The sequence below is a fragment of the Pleurodeles waltl genome, chromosome 12 (assembly GCF_031143425.1).
Source record: "Pleurodeles waltl isolate 20211129_DDA chromosome 12, aPleWal1.hap1.20221129, whole genome shotgun sequence".
Taxonomy (NCBI): Eukaryota; Metazoa; Chordata; class Amphibia; order Caudata; family Salamandridae; genus Pleurodeles; species Pleurodeles waltl.
The window spans coordinates 111,829,858-111,849,252 of NC_090451.1; the positions used below are offsets into that span (position 1 = coordinate 111,829,858).

Sequence of the window (19,395 nt, forward strand, 5' to 3'; positions counted from 1 at the left end):
TTACGTCACTCTACTCTTTGCACTTCAATCTACTCCCTTCTATGACCCTCCATTCATCACCACTCCATTGTTTGCTAGTCAAGTTTACGCCACTTCATTCCACACAATGCAACTCTAAAGCAGTATGCACCAAGCAGCTGAATGTGTCTGAAGAGACACCCAGAAAAGAAAAAAACAACAATATGTGGGGGCCTGTTCCGAGCCCCTCCTGGCCTGGAGGAGTTTGGTCGGCCGTGGATTAAGTTTTTGCAGTGTTCACTTCCCCGACCCCAGCACTCATAGAACACTTGAGACTTGCAGGGCAGAGTGGTGGATCTTGTTAAGAAGTCTGGGCTTCTTGGTTTATGGGGAGTCTTGTCACTGGAAGCAGAGAGGTAAATATTTGCCGTGATCTGCTACTCAAAGAAAAGACCCTGATCTAACTTGAAAAGATGGGTTTTCAACAAACGCTAAATCTATCCACTCCACGGACACTTTGACCTTTTTTAAGCCTATCAGAGCCACACCAGGGTAGTCTTTTCAGAGCCCAAGTAGCTCGCCGTGATCGTGTAGTGGTTAGTACTCTGCGTTGTGGCCGCAGCAACCTCGGTTCAAATCCGAGTCACGGCATTGCGGGTGGCAATGTCACGGCAGTTGGGCAGCATTTTTATTCTCACTTCTTAATATTTACATGAGTTAAGAGCTTGAACCTAATTTCAACGGTGAAATTAAATGTCTTTGAAGAACGCGTTAACAATGTTATTATTTATTTCACCTTTCTGCGCTTTTACGTTTGTGGCGGTCCTGATGTGAAAAGTATGAGCTACAGTTTGGTTTCACGGGACCCGGTCAGCAAGAGGGATGGATGTCTGTGTCTCCTGTACCTGCAGCGCCGAGGCTCCTGTACTGACGCGGAGTAGCTTTCAATGTTGAAAGGGATCCTGCTAGTCAAATATCAGTTTTTGCAGCAATTCAGGCCGCGAAGAAAAAAGGTCTAAAAATAAATATTTGTATAGAAAGTAAGACTGAGCTCCCAAGGGTCTGAAAGAAAGAGGCGACGGAGAAGGACACTGAGAGGCGCGCTCACCCAATCAGCGTTTGGCTTCATCATCCCGCACCCGACGGATCACCGGGCAGCTAGAGGGAAAGTTTTAAAACTTAAGCCAAGTTTATTAGTCGTGGTCGAATCGTGAATTACACAATTACGCTCCTTTGTGGAATTTGGAGTAATGTGGGGAAAGACATCTACCCAAGAGCGGAGGAAAAGAGCGCGAGCAGCGGCTGTTGTGCCAGTTCTGTTGCAGTTAGAGCGATTTTCTTGTGAAAAGTGGATATCAGGTTCCTTTCGGATCTGAGCGTGTATTTTGCACCAGGAAAATAGCCTTGTGTAATTCTGTACAACCTCGCATAATGTTGCTGTAATTTCGCGTAATTACACTGCAGTGAGTTACACTGGTTACGCCCATCCGTACATTTGACTCATGTTTAACAGAGAGGTCCGTCCATCCATTGATCCATTCATCTGTCCATCCATCTTTTTGCCTGTGTGCCTGCTTATCTATCTGCTCACCTACCTGTGCGTGACTGTGAACCTGTCTAACAGAGTGTTGATGCCTGGCTGTATGCTTTGTTAACACTATAACGCTCATAGGGACATTGAGGAGGACATCTTGGCGCTATGTTTTTTTTTGGTATGAAGCAACCGTTTTCAAATCCTGACAGTCCACACAAAGTTGATCATATGTGATCCCATTTTCGTACCAACAGCTGCTTCTCTATATACTTATCGGTCCACGTCTATTACTACATGTGCTTTCTATTTACCTTTCTATTTCAATCTGGGTATCTGCCTTACTGCCTATTTCTGCCCATCTCTGTTTATGTTAACACTTTAAAGCCTACATGCTGACTACCAAGGTCTTTGTGGCGTGGTTATTTCTAAAGCAGGCGCGTGTGATTTACAGCGGTTTCTGTGACGCTGATTATATCTCATCCATGATTTACTAACAGCTACATACCTGCCTTTCTGTCTACAAACCTGTACAGATGCATCAGTGCATGTGGCTTATTTATGACGATCTGTTTAACCTTCTATCCGTCCTTCTATCTGTGCAACTGTCTTACAGTTTCCCCTCTTTTATGTTGTTACAACACTATTTGTTAACCCCTTCTGTGCCGCGCACGTAGTGGTTACGTCCCGCGGCACAGTGCTGCTGTGCCGAGGACGTAACCACTACGTCCTCGGCACACAGCCCAGAGGGAGCGCTCTCGCTCCCTCTGTGTGCTTTAGTCAGGGATGGAAGGGGAAGCCCTTCCCCTTCCACCCCCGACCCCCCCACCCCCTCATAATGACGTCAGCGCGCGATCGCGCGCTGACTTCATTATGGGATCCTCGCCGCACAGGAAGCCATTTGCTTCCTGTGCGGCGACGATAGAAGAGGTGAGTTCCTCTTCCCGGTGGGTGGAGGGTTGGGGCTAAAGAGGCACCGGGGAAAAGGAAAGGCTTTTCCTTTTCCCCGGTGTCTCTTTGAGCATTCCTGCTGCCCGATCGCATTGCGATCGGGCAGCAGGAATGCCCACTAGACACCAGGGATTTGTTTTTTTTATTGTTCTTTACTGTTTTTGGCACGCGGGGAGCGGCCCCTTGGGCAAGGGTCGCTCCCCTTTAGGGGGGCAATTACTACGGCCATTTCTGCCCCCCTTGGGGGCAGATTGGCTACTTTTCAGCCAGATGGGGCAGAAAACACTAGATCACCAGGGATTTTTTTCTTTTTTGCATTTATGTGTTGGGGGGTGCCCCCTTGGGCAAGGGGCGCCCCCCCAAGGGGGCAGAGAACTGTTGGCCTTTTCTGCCCCCCTTGGGGGCATATCGGCCTATTTTTTTTAGGTCCATCTGCCCCCAAAGGGGGCAGGAGCCACTTAGGCACCAGGGATTGTGTGTGTAGTGGATGGGGGGCGCCCCCTTGGGCAAGGGTCGCTCCCCTTTGGGGGGCATGTATTTTAGGGCCATTTCTGCCCCCCTTGAGGGCAGACTGGCTACTTTTTAGCCAGATCTGCCCCCAAGGGGGGCAGAAAACACTAGATCACCAGGGATTTATAATTTATTTTGCATTTATGTGTTGGGGGGTGCCCCCTTGGGCAAGGGGCGCTCCCCCCAAGGGGGCAGAGAACTTTTGGCCTTTTCTGCCCCCCTTGGGGGCAGATCGGCCTATTTTTTTTAGGTCCATCTGCCCCCAAGGGGGGCAGAAGCGACTTAGGCACCAGGGATTGTGTGTGTAGTGGATGGGGGGGGCGCCCCCTTGGGCAAGGGTCGCTCCCCTTTGGGGGGCATGTCTTTTAGGGCCATTTCTGCCCCCCTTGAGGGCAGATCAGCCTATTATTTTTAGGCTGATCTGCCCCAAGGGGGCAGAAACCACTAGAACGCCAGGGATTTTTTTTTTATTTGTTTATTTTTGTGGGGGGGCGTCCCCTTGGTCACGGGGCACCCCCCCAAGGGGGCCATTGACCTGTTGGCCATTTCTACACCCCCTGGGGGCAGATGGGCCTATTTTTTTAGACCCACCTGCCCCCAAGGGGGGCAGAAGCCATGTAGACACCAGGGATAGTGTGTGTGTGTGTGTGTGTTAGTGGATGGGGGGGGGCCTTGGGCAAGGGTCGCCCCCCCACTTTGGGGGCACATGTACCCAGGCCATTTCTGCACCCCTTGGAGACCGATCAGCCTTTTATTTTTAGGCTGGTCTGCCCCCAAGGGGGGCAGAAACCACTAGAACGCCAGGGATTTTTTTTTATTTGTTTATTTTTGTGGGGGGGCGTCCCCTTGGTCACGGGGCGCCCCCCCAAGGGGGGCATTGACCTGTTGGCCATTTCTACACCCCCTGGGGGCAGATGGGCCTATTTTTTTAGACCCACCTGCCCCCAAGGGGGGCAGAAGCCATGTAGACACCAGGGATAGTGTGTGTGTGTGTGTGTGTTAGTGGATGGGGGGGGGGCCTTGGGCAAGGGTCGCCCCCCCACTTTGGGGGCACATGTACCCAGGCCATTTCTGCACCCCTTGGAGACCGATCAGCCTATTATTTTTAGGCTGGTCTGCCCCCAAGGGGGGCAGAAACCACTAGAACGCCAGGGATTTTTTTAAATTTGTTTATTTTTGTGGGGGGGCGTCCCCTTGGTCACGGGGCGCCCCCCCAAGGGGGGCATTGACCTGTTGGCCATTTCTACACCCCCTGGGGGCAGATGGGCCTATTTTTTTAGACCCACCTGCCCCCAAGGGGGGCAGAAGCCATGTAGACACCAGGGATGTGTGTGTGTTAGTGGATGGTGGGGGGGCCTTGGGCAAGGGTCGCCCCCCCACTTTGGGGGCACATGTACCCAGGCCATTTCTGCACCCCTTGGAGACAGATCAGCCTATTATTTTTAGGCTGGTCTGCCCCCAAGGGGGGCAGAAACCACTAGAAAGCCAGGGATTTTTTTTAATTTGTTTATTTTTGTGGGGGGGACGTCCCCTTGGTCACGGGGCACCCCCCCAAGGGGGGCATTGACCTGTTGGCCATTTCTACACCCCCTGGGGGCAGATGGGCCTATTTATTTAGACCCACCTGCCCCCAAGGGGGGCAGAAGCCATGTAGACACCAGGGATAGTGTGTGTGTGTTAGTGGATGGGGGGGGGGCCTTGGGCAAGGGTCGCCCCCCCACTTTGGGGGCACATGTACCCAGGCCATTTCTGCACCCCTTGGAGACAGATCAGCCTATTATTTTTAGGCTGGTCTGCCCCCAAGGGGGGCAGAAACCACTAGAACGCCAGGGCTTTTTTTTAATTTGTTTATTTTTGTGGGGGGGCGTCCCCTTGGTCACGGGCGCCCCCCCAAGGTGGGCATTGACCTGTTGGCCATTTCTACACCCCCTGGGGGCAGATGGGCCTATTGTCTTAGGCCCACCTGCCCCCAAGGGGGGCAGAAGCCACTTAGGCACCAGGGATAGTGTTGTGTGTGTTTTTTTTTTGTTTGAGGGCTGTCCCCTTTGGCAAGGGTCGCTCTCCATGGGGACACACTACTAAAGGTATTTTCTGGCTTCCTTGGGGCAGACAGGCCTATTTTTGTAGTAGGCCCATCTTCCCCTATGGCAGAATCCACTTAGGCACCAATTTCTAAATGTTTGATGGTGGGTTGTTTGTCAACTGAAGAAGTCTTTGCATTTGTGATAAAAAATGTTTTCCTCCTTTTTGTTCTAGTTCAAAGCTTTTGCTTTATTTGCTGTGGCTCCTTGCGGTTTTGGCGGTGGTTGACCTGCAGTTTGCACAGTTGCTTGTTTTAGGTAAGTAAAAACAATGTACTCCAAAGGAGTATTGTTGCCATGCATGAATGACATGTTTGTAGGGGGTGTACTAAATGCAGGATTGTGTGTGAAATTGTCCTTAGGTTTGTGCACGATGATATTTGTTTTGTCTTATTTCTAATTTGCCTTTCTTTCTTTATTTTTAGTGGGATATCATTGGTGATTGCTGTGTAGTTGCTGGTGAATCAAGCTTTTTCAGGCAAGTGAGCGGTATAGTTTTTGAGTTTATAACTCTTACTAACAAAGCTACACTTTGTTACTTGTCTTACACAGTGCTGGTTGTTGGTGGTCAATTTGTCCAGTTAATTTTAGCAGGAGAGATCATGGCTAGCCGCAGGATGACCGCTCAGCAGGTGGTTGGTATGCTTTTTGAGTCATAGTCTGATCATGACTATGAGACGGACTCTGCATCTGAGGCAGAGGAGGAAGTGAGAGATTCTGGCAGTGATGTTTCTGTTGGAGGGGAATCTTCTGATGATGAAGCCACACTCAGTGCAGATGAAGGGCCTGTTTTAGAGGAGGACATTGATGTGCCAATAGTGCAGCAACCTGGGGCTGAAAGGTTTCCCGTTATAAGACTTGATGTCTGGGTTGCCCCAAACATGGAGCAGCCAGAATTGCCTGCCTTTACTGGTCTCCCGGGGTGTAACGCCAATACAGAGAACTTTATGCCTATCAATTTCTTTGAGTTCTTCATGGATGATATGTTTTTGGAAGAGATTGTTGAGCAGACTAATTTGTATGCGGAGCAGCATTTGAGGGACAACGCTGCTAGACTTAGGCCACACTCTAGAGCTGCCCAGTGGATTCCCACAAATTTGGAGGAGTTAAAAAAGTTTTTGGGTTTGACTTTTTTGATGGGGTTGATAAGGAAGCCGTCACTGGCTTCTTATTGGTCTACTAGTCCCTTGATGGCAACAGCTATATTTCCAGCGACCATGAGTCGTAATCGGTATTTGCTTCTTCTTAGGATGCTGCATTTTGTTGACAATGCATTAGTCTTGCCACAAGATCACCCAGATTCTGACCGTCTTTTTAAGATTAGGCCTGTCCTTGATCATTTTGTAGATCGGTTTTCGGAGGTCTATGTTCCAGGCAAAGAGTTAAGTGTGGACGAGTCTTTGGTCCTCTTCAAGGGTCGTTTGGTTTTTAGGCAGTACATTCCTAGCAAAAGGGCACGATATGGAATTAAATTTCTGAAAGTAGGACAGGATATGTGTATAGTTTCCGTGTGTACACTGGTAGGGATTCTAATATTGACCCCCCTGGTTGTCCTCCCACTTTTGGAGTTACTGAGAAAATTGTGTGGGATCTTGGTAGGCGACTGTTCAAGAAAGGTCACCATTTGTATGTAGACAATTTCTACACTGGTGTGCAATTGTTCAAGGAATTGTTTAGAGTGGACACAGTTGCTTGTGGCACAATCCGTTCTAACCGGAAAGGCTATCCAAGGGAGCTTGTCTGTAAAAAACTTGAGAGAGGACAGTGCTGTGCCTTGCGGAACGAGGAGCTGCTAGCTTTGAAATTTTCAGACAAGAGGGATGTCTACATGCTAAGTACCATCCATGATGAGAGTACTTCCCCTGTGACTGTTTGGGGCCAGGTTGCAGAAGTGCGCAAACCTGTGTGCATTTTAGATTATAATAAGCACATGGGAGGTGTAGATAGAGTTGACCAGAGGTTGGAACCTTATACTGCTATTCGTAAGTCTTACGTTTGGTATAAGAAGTTAGCACTTCACCTCTTCCACTTAGCAACCTTCAATGCTTTTATTGTGTTTAGGGATAGGTCTCCAGAGTCAAAGATGACATTTGTGAAATTTCAGGAGTCAGTGATAGAGAGCCTTATTGTGGTGGAACAGGCCAGAGTTCCTAGAGAAGCAGTGGTGGAGGATGTGGCTAGATTAAAAGATCGCCACTTTGCTGAGCACATTCCTCCCACACCCAAAAAAGACTTTCCAGCTAAGAAATGTAGAGTGTGTTTTCGAAGAGGTATCCGGAGGGAGACTCGAATGTACTGCCCAGATTGTCCTTCAAAGCCTGGGCTATGTGTCGGTGCTTGTTTTAAGAATTACCACACCCAGAAGAATTTCTGGGAACAACCATGAGTGTAAACTCATGTCTGTTTTGTATTTTCATGTGTTTAGTTTCATGGTTAGCATTTCTGTCATGTTCTTAGTTAGAGCTTTTGTGTTTGTAGTTTTGTAATTCTTTCTACTTAGTTAGGGGTTCCTCTGTTTAAAAAAAAAATAATTATGCCATTGTGTGTGGAGTGGGGCTTGGCTGAGAGTGTACATATTGACTTGCTGTTGGCTACTGCAACACACTGCCAGCCAAACACCAGTCCACACACTCCCATCAGCTGGTGTGATTGTTGTATCAGGCATGTGGGCGTATGTAAGTGATGGGCCCTTGAGTGGCGCTGTCTGTCGATGGGAGTGTTGTAATGTGCTGGGCCCGTGGCTGGCGGTGTGAATGGCCTTGTGTGTGTCATGTATGAAAGTTGTGTGAATGGACTGTAAAGCGGTTGGTGCCTTGTCGCGGCTTTACAGCTCACGAGCTGTGAGTCATTGGTTCAGTTTTTTGCCTTTCAGTTACTAACAGTGCATTTCATTTTTGTGAAAGCTCTTGTTAGTAAAATTTGATCCACTGAACCATCACTCACCCTCGTGCCAAATCCAACCAGTATGTGTGGTAAAAATGACGAAACCTGCTCCGCTGTAATCAGGCGTCGCAGCACACCTGTGACACGCTAGGTGCCTCAGGTGGGACCCCGATGATGAAGCATGCCACCAACTTGGTTGGTGGGTGAGGGGTCTTTTTCACATAACCTAAGTGTGTTTCTTTTTTTAAAGTTTTTAGTGTTTGGCACATCACAGACGTATGTGGGCACATCAAAACGATATATTACAAAACTACTTGTGTTTGGGGGGGAGAGGGCACCTATGTTTTTGGTCCTGTGTGCGGCCATCATCTAGGGAAACCTACCAAACCCAGACATTTTTTAAAACTAGACACCCAAAGGAGTCCAGGGAGGTGTGGCTTGCGTGGATCCCCCAACATTTTCTTACCCACACTCCTCTGTAAACCTCAAAATGTGCCTAAAAAAGCATATTTTCCTTACTTTTCTTCGTAGGATCACCACTCCAGCACAAAATTCCTACTCCCCAGTGTTCCCCTCAGCCTCCCAAGAAAAATGACACCTCACTTATGTGGGTCCCCAAAGCAGAGTCAGTCTAAAGATGTATAAAAGAATATGTCCTTATAAACTTGCTGTGCTATCCCCTCTATCTCTACAAGTTTTGGGCCTTATTCTGTTGCAGGCACCTGGCCCACCCACACAAGTGAGGTATCATTTTTATCGGGAGACTTGGGGGAACGCTGGGTGGAAGGAAATTTGTGGCTCCACTCAGATTCCAGATCTTTCTGTCACCGAAATGTGTGGAAAATGCGTTTTTTTAGACAGAATTTGAGGTTTGCAAAGGATTCTGGGTAACAGAACCTGGTCAGAGCCCCGCAAGTCACCCCATCTTGGATTCCCCTAGGTCTCTAGTTTTCAAAAATGCACAGGTTTGGTAGGTTTCCCTAGGTGCCGGCTGAGCTAGAGGCCAAAATCTACAGGTAGGCACTGTTTTTAATGAAAAAATGTGATGTGTCCACTTTGCGTTTTGGGGTGTCTCCTGTCGCGGGCGCTAGGCCTACCCACACAAGTGAGGTATCATTTTTATCGGGAGACGTAGGGGAACGCTGGGTGGAAGGAAATTTGTGGCTCCTCTCAGATTCAAGAACTTTCTGCCACAGAAATGTGAGGAACATGTGTTTTTGTAGCCAAATTTTGAGGTTTGCAAAGGATTCTGGGTAACAGAACCTGGTCCCAGCCACACAAGTCACCCCATCTTTGATTCCCCTAGGTCTCTAGTTTTCAGAAATGCACAGGTTTGGTAGGTTTCCCTAGGTGGCGGCTGAGCTACAGGCCAAAATCTACAGGTAGCCACTTTGCAAAAAACACCTCTGTTTTCCTTCATCAATTTGGCTATGTCCACGTTGCGCTTTGGGGCATTTCCTGTCACGGGCGCTAGGCCTACCCACACAAGTGAGGTATCATTTTTATCGGGAGACGTGGGGGAACGCTGGGTGGAAGGAAATTTGTGGCTCCTCTCAGATTCCAGAACTTTCTGCCACAGAAATGTGAGGAACATGTGTTTTTTTAGCCAAATTTTGAGGTTTGCAAAGGATTCTGGGTAACAGAACCTGGTCCGAGCCACACAAGTCACCCCATCTTGGATTCCCCTAGGTCTCTAGTTTTCAGAAATGCACAGGTTTGGTAGGTTTCCCTAGGTGGCGGCTGAGCTACAGGCCAAAATCTACAGGTAGGCACTTTGCAAAAAACACCTCTGTTTTCCTTCACAAATTTGGATGTGTCCACGTTGCGCTTTGGGGCGTTTCCTGTCGCGGGCGCTAGGCCTACCCACACAAGTGAGGTATGATTTTTCTCGGGAGACGTGGGGGAACGCTGGGTGGAAGGAAATTTGTGGCTCCTCTCAGATTCCAGAACTTTCTGCCACAGAAATGTGAGGAACATGTGTTTTTTTAGCAAAATTTTGAGGTTTGCAAAGGATTCTGGGTAACAGAACCTGGTCCGAGCCACACAAGTCACCCCATCTTGGATTCCCCTAGGTCTCTAGTTTTCAGAAATGCACAGGTTTGGTAGGTTTCCCTAGGTGGCGGCTGAGCTACAGGCCAAAATCTACAGGTAGGCACTTTGCAAAAAACACCTCTGTTTTCCTTCACAAATTTGGATGTGTCCACGTTGCGCTTTGGGGCGTTTCCTGTCACGGGCGCTAGGCTTACCCACACAAGTGAGGTATCATTTTTATCGGGAGACGTGGGGGAACGCTGGGTGGAAGGAAATTTGTGGCTCCTCTCAGATTCCAGAACTTTCTGCCACCGAAATGTGAGGAACATGTGTTTTTTTAGCCACATTTTGAGGTTTGCAAAGGATTCTGGGTAACAGAACCTGGTCCGAGCCACACAAGTCACCCCATCTTGGATTCCCCTAGGTCTCTAGTTTTCAGAAATGCACAGGTTTGGTAGGTTTCCCTATGTGGCGGCTGAGCTACAGGCCAAAATCTACAGGTAGGCACTTTGCAAAAAACACCTCTGTTTTCCTTCACCAATTTGGCTGTGTCCACGTTGCGCTTTGGGGCATTTCCTGTCACGGGCGCTAGGCCTACCCACACAAGTGAGGTATAATTTTTATCGGGAGACGTGGGGGAACGCTGGGTGGAAGGAAATTCGTGGCTCCTCTCAGATTCCAGAACTTTCTGCCACAGAAATGTGAGGAACATGTGTTTTTTTAGCCAAATTTTGAGGTTTGCAAAGGATTCTGAGTAACAGAACCTGGTCCGAGCCACACAAGTCACCCCATCTTGGATTCCCCTAGGTCTCTAGTTTTCAGAAATGCACAGGTTTGGTAGGTTTCCCTAGGTGGCGGCTGAGCTACAGGCCAAAATCTACAGGTAGGCACTTTGCAAAAAACACCTCTGTTTTCCTTCACAAATTTGGATGTGTCCACGTTGCGCTTTGGGGCGTTTCCTGTCGCGGGCGCTAGGCCTACCCACACAAGTGAGGTATCATTTTTATCGGGAGACGTGGGGGAACGCTGGGTGGAAGGAAATTTGTGGCTCCTCTCAGATTCCAGAACTTTCTGCCACCGAAATGTGAGGAACATGTGTTTTTTTAGCCACATTTTGAGGTTTGCAAAGGATTCTGGGTAACAGAACCTGGTCCGAGCCACACACGTCACCCCATCTTGGATTCCCCTAGGTCTCTAGTTTTCAGAAATGCACAGGTTTGGTAGGTTTCCCTATGTGGCGGCTGAGCTACAGGCCAAAATCTACAGGTAGGCACTTTGCAAAAAACACCTCTGTTTTCCTTCACCAATTTGGCTGTGTCCACGTTGCGCTTTGGGAAATTTCCTGTCACGGGCGCTAGGCCTACCCACACAAGTGAGGTATCATTTTTATCGGGAGACGTGGGGGAACGCTGGGTGGAAGGAAATTCGTGGCTCCTCTCAGATTCCAGAACTTTCTGCCACAGAAATGTGAGGAACATGTGTTTTTTTAGCCAAATTTTGAGGTTTGCAAAGGATTCTGGGTAACAGAACCTGGTCCGAGCCACACAAGTCACCCCATCTTGGATTCCCCTAGGTCTCTAGGTTTCAGAAATGCACAGGTTTGGTAGGTTTCCCTATGTGGCGGCTGAGCTACAGGCCAAAATCTACAGGTAGGCACTTTGCAAAAAACACCTCTGTTTTCCTTCACCAATTTGGCTGTGTCCACGTTGCGCTTTGGGGCATTTCCTGTCACGGGCGCTAGGCCTACCCACACAAGTGAGGTATCATTTTTATCGGGAGACGTGGGGGAACGCTGGGTGGAAGGAAATTTGTGGCTCCTCTCAGATTCTAGAACTTTCTGCCACAGAAATGTGAGGAACATGTGTTTTTTTAGCCACATTTTGAGGTTTGCAAAGGATTCTGGGTAACAGAACCTGGTCCGAGCCACACAAGTCACCCCATCTTGGATTCCCCTAGGTGTCTAGTTTTCAGAAATGCACAGGTTTGGTAGGTTTCCCTAGGTGGCGGCTGAGCTACAGGCCAAAATCTACAGGTAGGCACTTTGGAAAAAACACCTCTGTTTTCCTTCACCAATTTGGCTGTGTCCACGTTGCGCTTTGGGGCATTTCCTGTCACGGGCGCTAGGCCTACCCACACAAGTGAGGTATCATTTTTATCGGGAGACGTGGGGGAACGCTGGGTAGAAGGAAATTTGTGGCTCCTCTCAGATTCCAGAACTTTCTGCCACAGAAATGTGAGGAACATGTGTTTTTTTAGCCAAATTTTGAGGTTTGCAAAGGATTCTGGGTAACAGAACCTGGTCTGAGCCACACAAACCACCCCATCTTGGATTCCCCTAGGTCTCTAGTTTTCAGAAATGAACAGGTTTGGTATGTTTCCCTAGGTGGCGGCTGAGCTACAGGCCAAAATCTACAGGTAGGCACTTTGCAAAAAACACCTCTGTTTTCCTTCACAAATTTGGATGTGTCCACGTTGCGCTTTGGGGCATTTTCTGTCACGGCCGCTAGGCTTACCCACACAAGTGAGGTATCATTATTATCGGGAGACTTGGGGGAACGCTGGGTGGAAGGAAATTCGTGGCTCCTCTCAGATTCCAGAACTTTCTGCCACAGAAATGTGAGGAACATGTGTTTTTTTAGCCAAATTTTGAGGTTTGCAAAGGATTCTGGGTAACACAACCTGGTCCGAGCAATACAAGTCACCCCATCTTGGATTCCCCTAGGTCTCTAGTTTTCAGAAATGCACAGGTTTGGTAGGTTTCCCTAGGTGGCGGCTGAGCTACAGGCCAAAATCTACAGGTAGGCACTTTGCAAAAAACACCTCTGTTTTCCTTCACCAATTTGGCTGTGTCCACGTTGCGCTTTGGGGCATTTCCTGTCACAGGCGCTAGGCCTACCCACACAAGTGAGGTATCATTTTTATTGGGAGACGTGGGGGAACGCTGGGTGGAAGGAAATTTGTGGCTCCTCTCAGATTCCAGAACTTTCTGCCACAGAAATGTGAGGAACATGTGTTTTTTTAGCCAAATTTTGAGGTTTGCAAAGGATTCTGGGTAACAGAACCTGGTCCGAGTCACACAAGTCACCCCACCTTGGATTCCCCTAGGTCTCTAGTTTTCAGAAATGCACAGGTTTGGTAGGTTTCCCTATGTGGCGGCTGAGCTACAGGCCAAAATCTACAGGTAGGCACTTTGCAAAAAACACCTCTGTTTTCCTTCACCAATTTGGCTGTGTCCACGTTGCGCTTTGGGGCATTTTCTGTCACGGGCGCTAGGCCTACCCACACAAGTGAGGTATCATTATTATCGGGAGACTTGGGGGAACGCTGGGTGGAAGGAAATTCGTGGCTCCTCTCAGATTCCAGAACTTTCTGCCACAGAAATGTGAGGAACATGTGTTTTTTTAGCCAAATTTTGAGGTTTGCAAAGGATTCTGGGTAACACAACCTGGTCCGAGCCATACAAGTCACCCCATCTTGGATTCCCCTAGGTCTCTAGTTTTCAGAAATGCACAGGTTTGGTAGGTTTCCCTAGGTGGCGGCTGAGCTACAGGCCAAAATCTACAGGTAGGCACTTTGCAAAAAACACCTCTGTTTTCCTTCACCAATTTGGCTGTGTCCACGTTGCGCTTTGGGGCATTTCCTGTCACAGGCGCTAGGCCTACCCACACAAGTGAGGTATCATTTTTATTGGGAGACGTGGGGGAACGCTGGGTGGAAGGAAATTTGTGGCTCCTCTCAGATTCCAGAACTTTCTGCCACAGAAATGTGAGGAACATGTGTTTTTTTAGCCAAATTTTGAGGTTTGCAAAGGATTCTGGGTAACAGAACCTGGTCCGAGCCACACAAGTCACCCCACCTTGGATTCCCCTAGGTCTCTAGTTTTCAGAAATGCACAGGTTTGGTAGGTTTCCCTATGTGGCGGCTGAGCTACAGGCCAAAATCTACAGGTAGGCACTTTGCAAAAAACACCTCTGTTTTCCTTCACCAATTTGGCTGTGTCCACGTTGCGCTTTGGGGCATTTCCTGTCACGGGCGCTAGGCCTACCCACACAAGTGAGGTATCATTTTTATCGGGAGACGTGGGGGAACGCTGGGTGGAAGGAAATTTGTGGCTCCTCTCAGATTCCAGAACTTTCTGCCACACAAATGTGAGGAACATGTGTTTTTTTAGCCACATTTTGAGGTTTGCAAAGGATTCTGGGTAACAGAACCTGGTCCGAGCCACACAAGTCACCCCATCTTGGATTCCCCTAGGTGTCTAGTTTTCAGAAATGCACAGGTTTGGTAGGTTTCCCTAGGTGGCGGCTGAGCTACAGGCCAAAATCTACAGGTAGGCACTTTGGAAAAAACACCTCTGTTTTCCTTCACCAATTTGGCTGTGTCCACGTTGCGCTTTGGGGCATTTCCTGTCACGGGCTCTAGGCCTACCCACACAAGTGAGGTATCATTTTTATCGGGAGACGTGGGGGAACGCTGGGTAGAAGGAAATTTGTGGCTCCTCTCAGATTCCAGAACTTTCTGCCACAGAAATGTGAGGAACATGTGTTTTTTTAGCCAAATTTTGAGGTTTGCAAAGGATTCTGGGTAACAGAACCTGGTCCGAGCCACACAAGTCACCCCATCTTGGATTCCCCTTGGTCTCTAGTTTTCAGAAATGCACAGGTTTGGTAGGTTTCCTTAGGTGGCGGCTGAGCTACAGGCCAAAATCTACAGGTAGGCACTTTGCAAAAAACACCTCTGTTTTCCTTCACAAATTTGGATGTGTCCACGTTGCGCTTTGGGGCGTTTCCTGTCGCGGGCGCCAGGCCTACCCACACAAGTGAGGTATGATTTTTCTCGGGAGACGTGGGGGAACGCTGGGTGGAAGGAAATTTGTGGCTCCTCTCAGATTCCAGAACTTTCTGCCACAGAAGTGTGAGGAACTTGTGTTTTTTTAGCCAAATTTTGAGGTTTGCAAAGGATTCAGGGTAACAGAACCTGGTCCGAGCCACACAAGTCACCCCATCTTGGATTCCCCTAGGTCTCTAGTTTTCAGAAATGCACAGGTTTGGTAGGTTTCCCTAGGTGGCGGCTGAGCTACAGGCCAAAATCTACAGGTAGGCACTTTGCAAAAAACACCTCTGTTTTCCTTCACAAATTTGGATGTGTCCACGTTGCGCTTTGGGGCGTTTCCTGTCACGGGCGCTAGGCTTACCCACACAAGTGAGGTATCATTTTTATCGGGAGACGTGGGGGAACGCTGGGTGGAAGGAAATTTGTGGCTCCTCTCAGATTCCAGAACTTTCTGCCACCAAAATGTGAGGAACATGTGTTTTTTTAGCCACATTTTGAGGTTTGCAAAGGATTCTGGGTAACAGAACCTGGTCCGAGCCACACAAGTCACCCCATCTTGGATTCCCCTAGGTCTCTAGTTTTCAGAAATGCACAGGTTTGGTAGGTTTCCCTAGGTGGCGGCTGAGCTACAGGCCAAAATCTACAGGTAGGCACTTTGCAAAAAACACCTCTGTTTTCCTTCACCAATTTGGCTGTGTCCACGTTGCGCTTTGGGGCATTTCCTGTCACGGGCGCTAGGCCTACCCACACAAGTGAGGTATCATTTTTATCGGGAGACGTGGGGGAACGCTGGGTGGAAGGAAATTTGTGGCTCCTCTCAGATTCCAGAACTTTCTGCCACCGAAATGTGAGGAACATGTGTTTTTTTAGCCACATTTTGAGGTTTGCAAAGGATTCTGGGTAACAGAACCTGGTCCGAGCCACACAAGTCACCCCATCTTGGATTCCCCTAGGTCTCTAGTTTTCAGAAATGCACAGGTTTGGTAGGTTTCCCTAGGTGGCGGCTGAGCTACAGGCCAAAATCTACAGGTAGGCACTTTGCAAAAAACACCTCTGTTTTCCTTCACCAATTTGGCTGTGTCCACGTTGCGCTTTGGGGCATTTCCTGTCACGGGCGCTAGGCCTACCCACACAAGTGAGGTATCATTTTTATCGGGAGACGTGGGGGAACGCTGGGTAGAAGGAAATTTGTGGCTCCTCTCATATTCCAGAACTTTCTGCCACAGAAATGTGAGGAACATGTGTTTTTTTAGCCAAATTTTGAGGTTTGCAAAGGATTCTGGGTAACAGAACCTGGTCCGAGCCACACAAGCCACCCCATCTTGGATTCCCCTAGGTCTCTAGTTTTCAGAAATGAACAGGTTTGGTAGGTTTCCCTAGGTGGCGGCTGAGCTACAGGCCAAAATCTACAGGTAGGCACTTTGCAAAAAACACCTCTGTTTTCCTTCACAAATTTGGATGTGTCCACGTTGCGCTTTGGGGCATTTTCTGTCACGGGCGCTAGGCCTACCCACACAAGTGAGCTATCATTTTTATCGGGAGACTTGGGGGAACGCTGGGTGGAAGGAAATTCGTGGCTCCTCTCAGATTCCAGAACTTTCTGCCACAGAAATGTGAGGAACATGTGTTTTTTTAGCCAAATTTTGAGGTTTGCAAAGGATTCTGGGTAACAGAACCTGGTCCGAGCCATACAAGTCACCCCATCTTGGATTCCCCTAGGTCTCTAGTTTTCAGAAATGCACAGGTTTGGTAGGTTTCCCTAGGTGGCGGCTGAGCTACAGGCCAAAATCTACAGGTAGGCACTTTGCAAAAAACACCTCTGTTTTCCTTCACCAATTTGGCTGTGTCCACGTTGCGCTTTGGGGCATTTCCTGTCATGGGCGCTAGGCCTACCCACACAAGTGAGGTATCATTTTTATTGGGAGACGTGGGGGAACGCTGGGTGGAAGGAAATTTGTGGCTCCTCTCAGATTCCAGAACTTTCTGCCACAGAAATGTGAGGAACATGTGTTTTTTTAGCCAAATTTTGAGGTTTGCAAAGGATTCTGGGTAACAGAACCTGGTCCGAGCCACACAAGTCACCCCATCTTGGATTCCCCTAGGTCTCTAGTTTTCAGAAATGCACAGGTTTGGTAGGTTTCCCTATGTGGCGGCTGAGCTACAGGCCAAAATCTACAGGTAGGCACTTTGCAAAAAACACCTCTGTTTTCCTTCACCAATTTGGCTGTGTCCACGTTGCGCTTTGGGGCATTTCCTGTCACGGGCGCTAGGCCTACCCACACAAGTGAGGTATCATTTTTATCGGGAGACGTGGGGGAACGCTGGGTGGAAGGAAATTTGTGGCTCCTCTCAGATTCCAGAACTTTCTGCCACAGAAATGTGAGGATCATGGGTTTTTTTAGCCACATTTTGAGGTTTGCAAAGAATTCTGGGTAACAGAACCTGGTCCGAGCCACACAAGTCACCCCATCTTGGATTCCCCTAGGTGTCTAGTTTTCAGAAATGCACAGGTTTGGTAGGTTTCCCTAGGTGGCGGCTGAGCTACAGGCCAAAATCTACAGGTAGGCACTTTGGAAAAAACACCTCTGTTTTCCTTCACCAATTTGGCTGTGTCCACGTTGCACTTTGGGGCATTTCCTGTCACGGGCGCTAGGCCTACCCACACAAGTGAGGTATCATTTTTATCGGGAGACGTGGGGGAACGCTGGGTAGAAGGAAATTTGTGGCTCCTCTCAGATTCCAGAACTTTCTGCCACAGAAATGTGAGGAACATGTGTTTTTTTAGCCAAATTTTGAGGTTTGCAAAGGATTCTGGGTAACAGAACCTGGTCCGAGCCACACAAGCCACCCCATCTTGGATTCCCCTAGGTCTCTAGTTTTCAGAAATGAACAGGTTTGGTAGGTTTCCCTAGGTGGCGGCTGAGCTACAGGCCAAAATCTACAGGTAGGCACTTTGCAAAAAACACCTCTGTTTTCCTTCACAAATTTGGATGTGTCCACGTTGCGCTTTGGGGCATTTTCTGTCACGGGCGCTAGGCCTACCCACACAAGTGAGGTATCATTTTTATCGGGAGACTTGGGGGAACGCTGGGTGGAAGGAAATTTGTGGCTCCTCTCAGATTCCAGAACTTTCTGCCACAGAAATGTGAGGAACATGTGTTTTTTTAGCCAAATTTTGAGGTTTGCAAAGGATTCTGGGTAACAGAACCTGGTCCGAGCCATACAAGTCACCCCATCTTGGATTCCCCTAGGTCTCTAGTTTTCAGAAATGCACAGGTTTGGTAGGTTTCCCTAGGTGGCGGCTGAGCTACAGGCCAAAATCTACAGGTAGGCACTTTGCAAAAAACACCTCTGTTTTCCTTCACCAATTTGGCTGTGTCCACGTTGCGCTTTGGGGCATTTTCTGTCACGGGCGCTAGGCCTACCCACACAAGTGAGGTATCATTTTTATTGGGAGACGTGGGGGAACGCTGGGTGGAAGGAAATTTGTGGCTCCTCTCAGATTCCAGAACTTTCTGCCACAGAAATGTGAGGAACATGTGTTTTTTTAGCCAAATTTTGAGGTTTGCAAAGGATTCTGGGTAACAGAACCTGGTCCGAGCCACACAAGTCACCCCATCTTGGATTCCCCTAGGTCTCTAGATTTCAGAAATGCACAGGTTTGGTAGGTTTCCCTATGTGGCGGCTGAGCTACAGGCCAAAATCTACAGGTAGGCACTTTGCAAAAAACACCTCTGTTTTCCTTCACCAATTTGGCTGTGTCCACGTTGCGCTTTGGGGCATTTCCTGTCACGGGCGCTAGGCCTACCCACACAAGTGAGGTATCATTTTTATCGGGAGACGTGGGGGAACGCTGGGTGGAAGGAAATTTGTGGCTCCTCTCAGATTCCAGAACTTTCTGCCACAGAAATGTGAGGAACATGTGTTTTTTTAGCCACATTTTGAGGTTTGCAAAGGATTCTGGGTAACAGAACCTGGTCCGAGCCACACAAGTCACCCCATCTTGGATTCCCCTAGGTGTCTAGTTTTCAGAAATGCACAGGTTTGGTAGGTTTCCCTAGGTGGCGGCTGAGCTACAGGCCAAAATCTACAGGTAGGCACTTTGGAAAAAACACCTCTGTTTTCCTTCACCAATTTGGCTGTGTCCACGTTGCGCTTTGGGGCATTTCCTGTCACGGGCGCTAGGCCTACCCACACAAGTGAGGTATCATTTTTATCGGGAGACGTGGGGGAACGCTGGGTAGAAGGAAATATGTGGCTCCTCTCAGATTCCAGAACTTTCTGCCACAGAAATGTGAGGAACATGTGTTTTTTTAGCCAAATTTTGAGGTTTGCAAAGGATTCTGGGTAACAGAACCTGGTCCGAGCCACACAAGCCACCCCATCTTGGATTCCCCTAGGTCTCTAGTTTTCAGAAATGCACAGGTTTGGTAGGTTTCCCTATGTGGCGGCTGAGCTACAGGCCAAAATCTACAGGTAGGCACTTTGCAAAAAACACCTCTGTTTTCCTTCACAAATTTGGATGTGTCCACGTTGCGCTTTGGGGCGTTTCCTGTCACGGGCGCTAGGCTTACCCACACAAGTGAGGTATCATTTTTATCGGGAGACGTGGGGGAA

At 48.6% G+C, this 19,395-nt stretch overlaps 1 non-coding gene across 1 annotated transcript; it reads left to right on the forward strand.

Annotated features, from left to right (window-relative positions):
• The first annotated feature begins 537 nt into the window (after positions 1-537).
• Positions 538-609, forward strand: TRNAH-GUG (transfer RNA histidin (anticodon GUG)). The gene has a single exon. It is a non-coding gene; the product is annotated as a tRNA-His (tRNA).
• Positions 610-19,395: the final 18,786 nt, after the last annotated feature.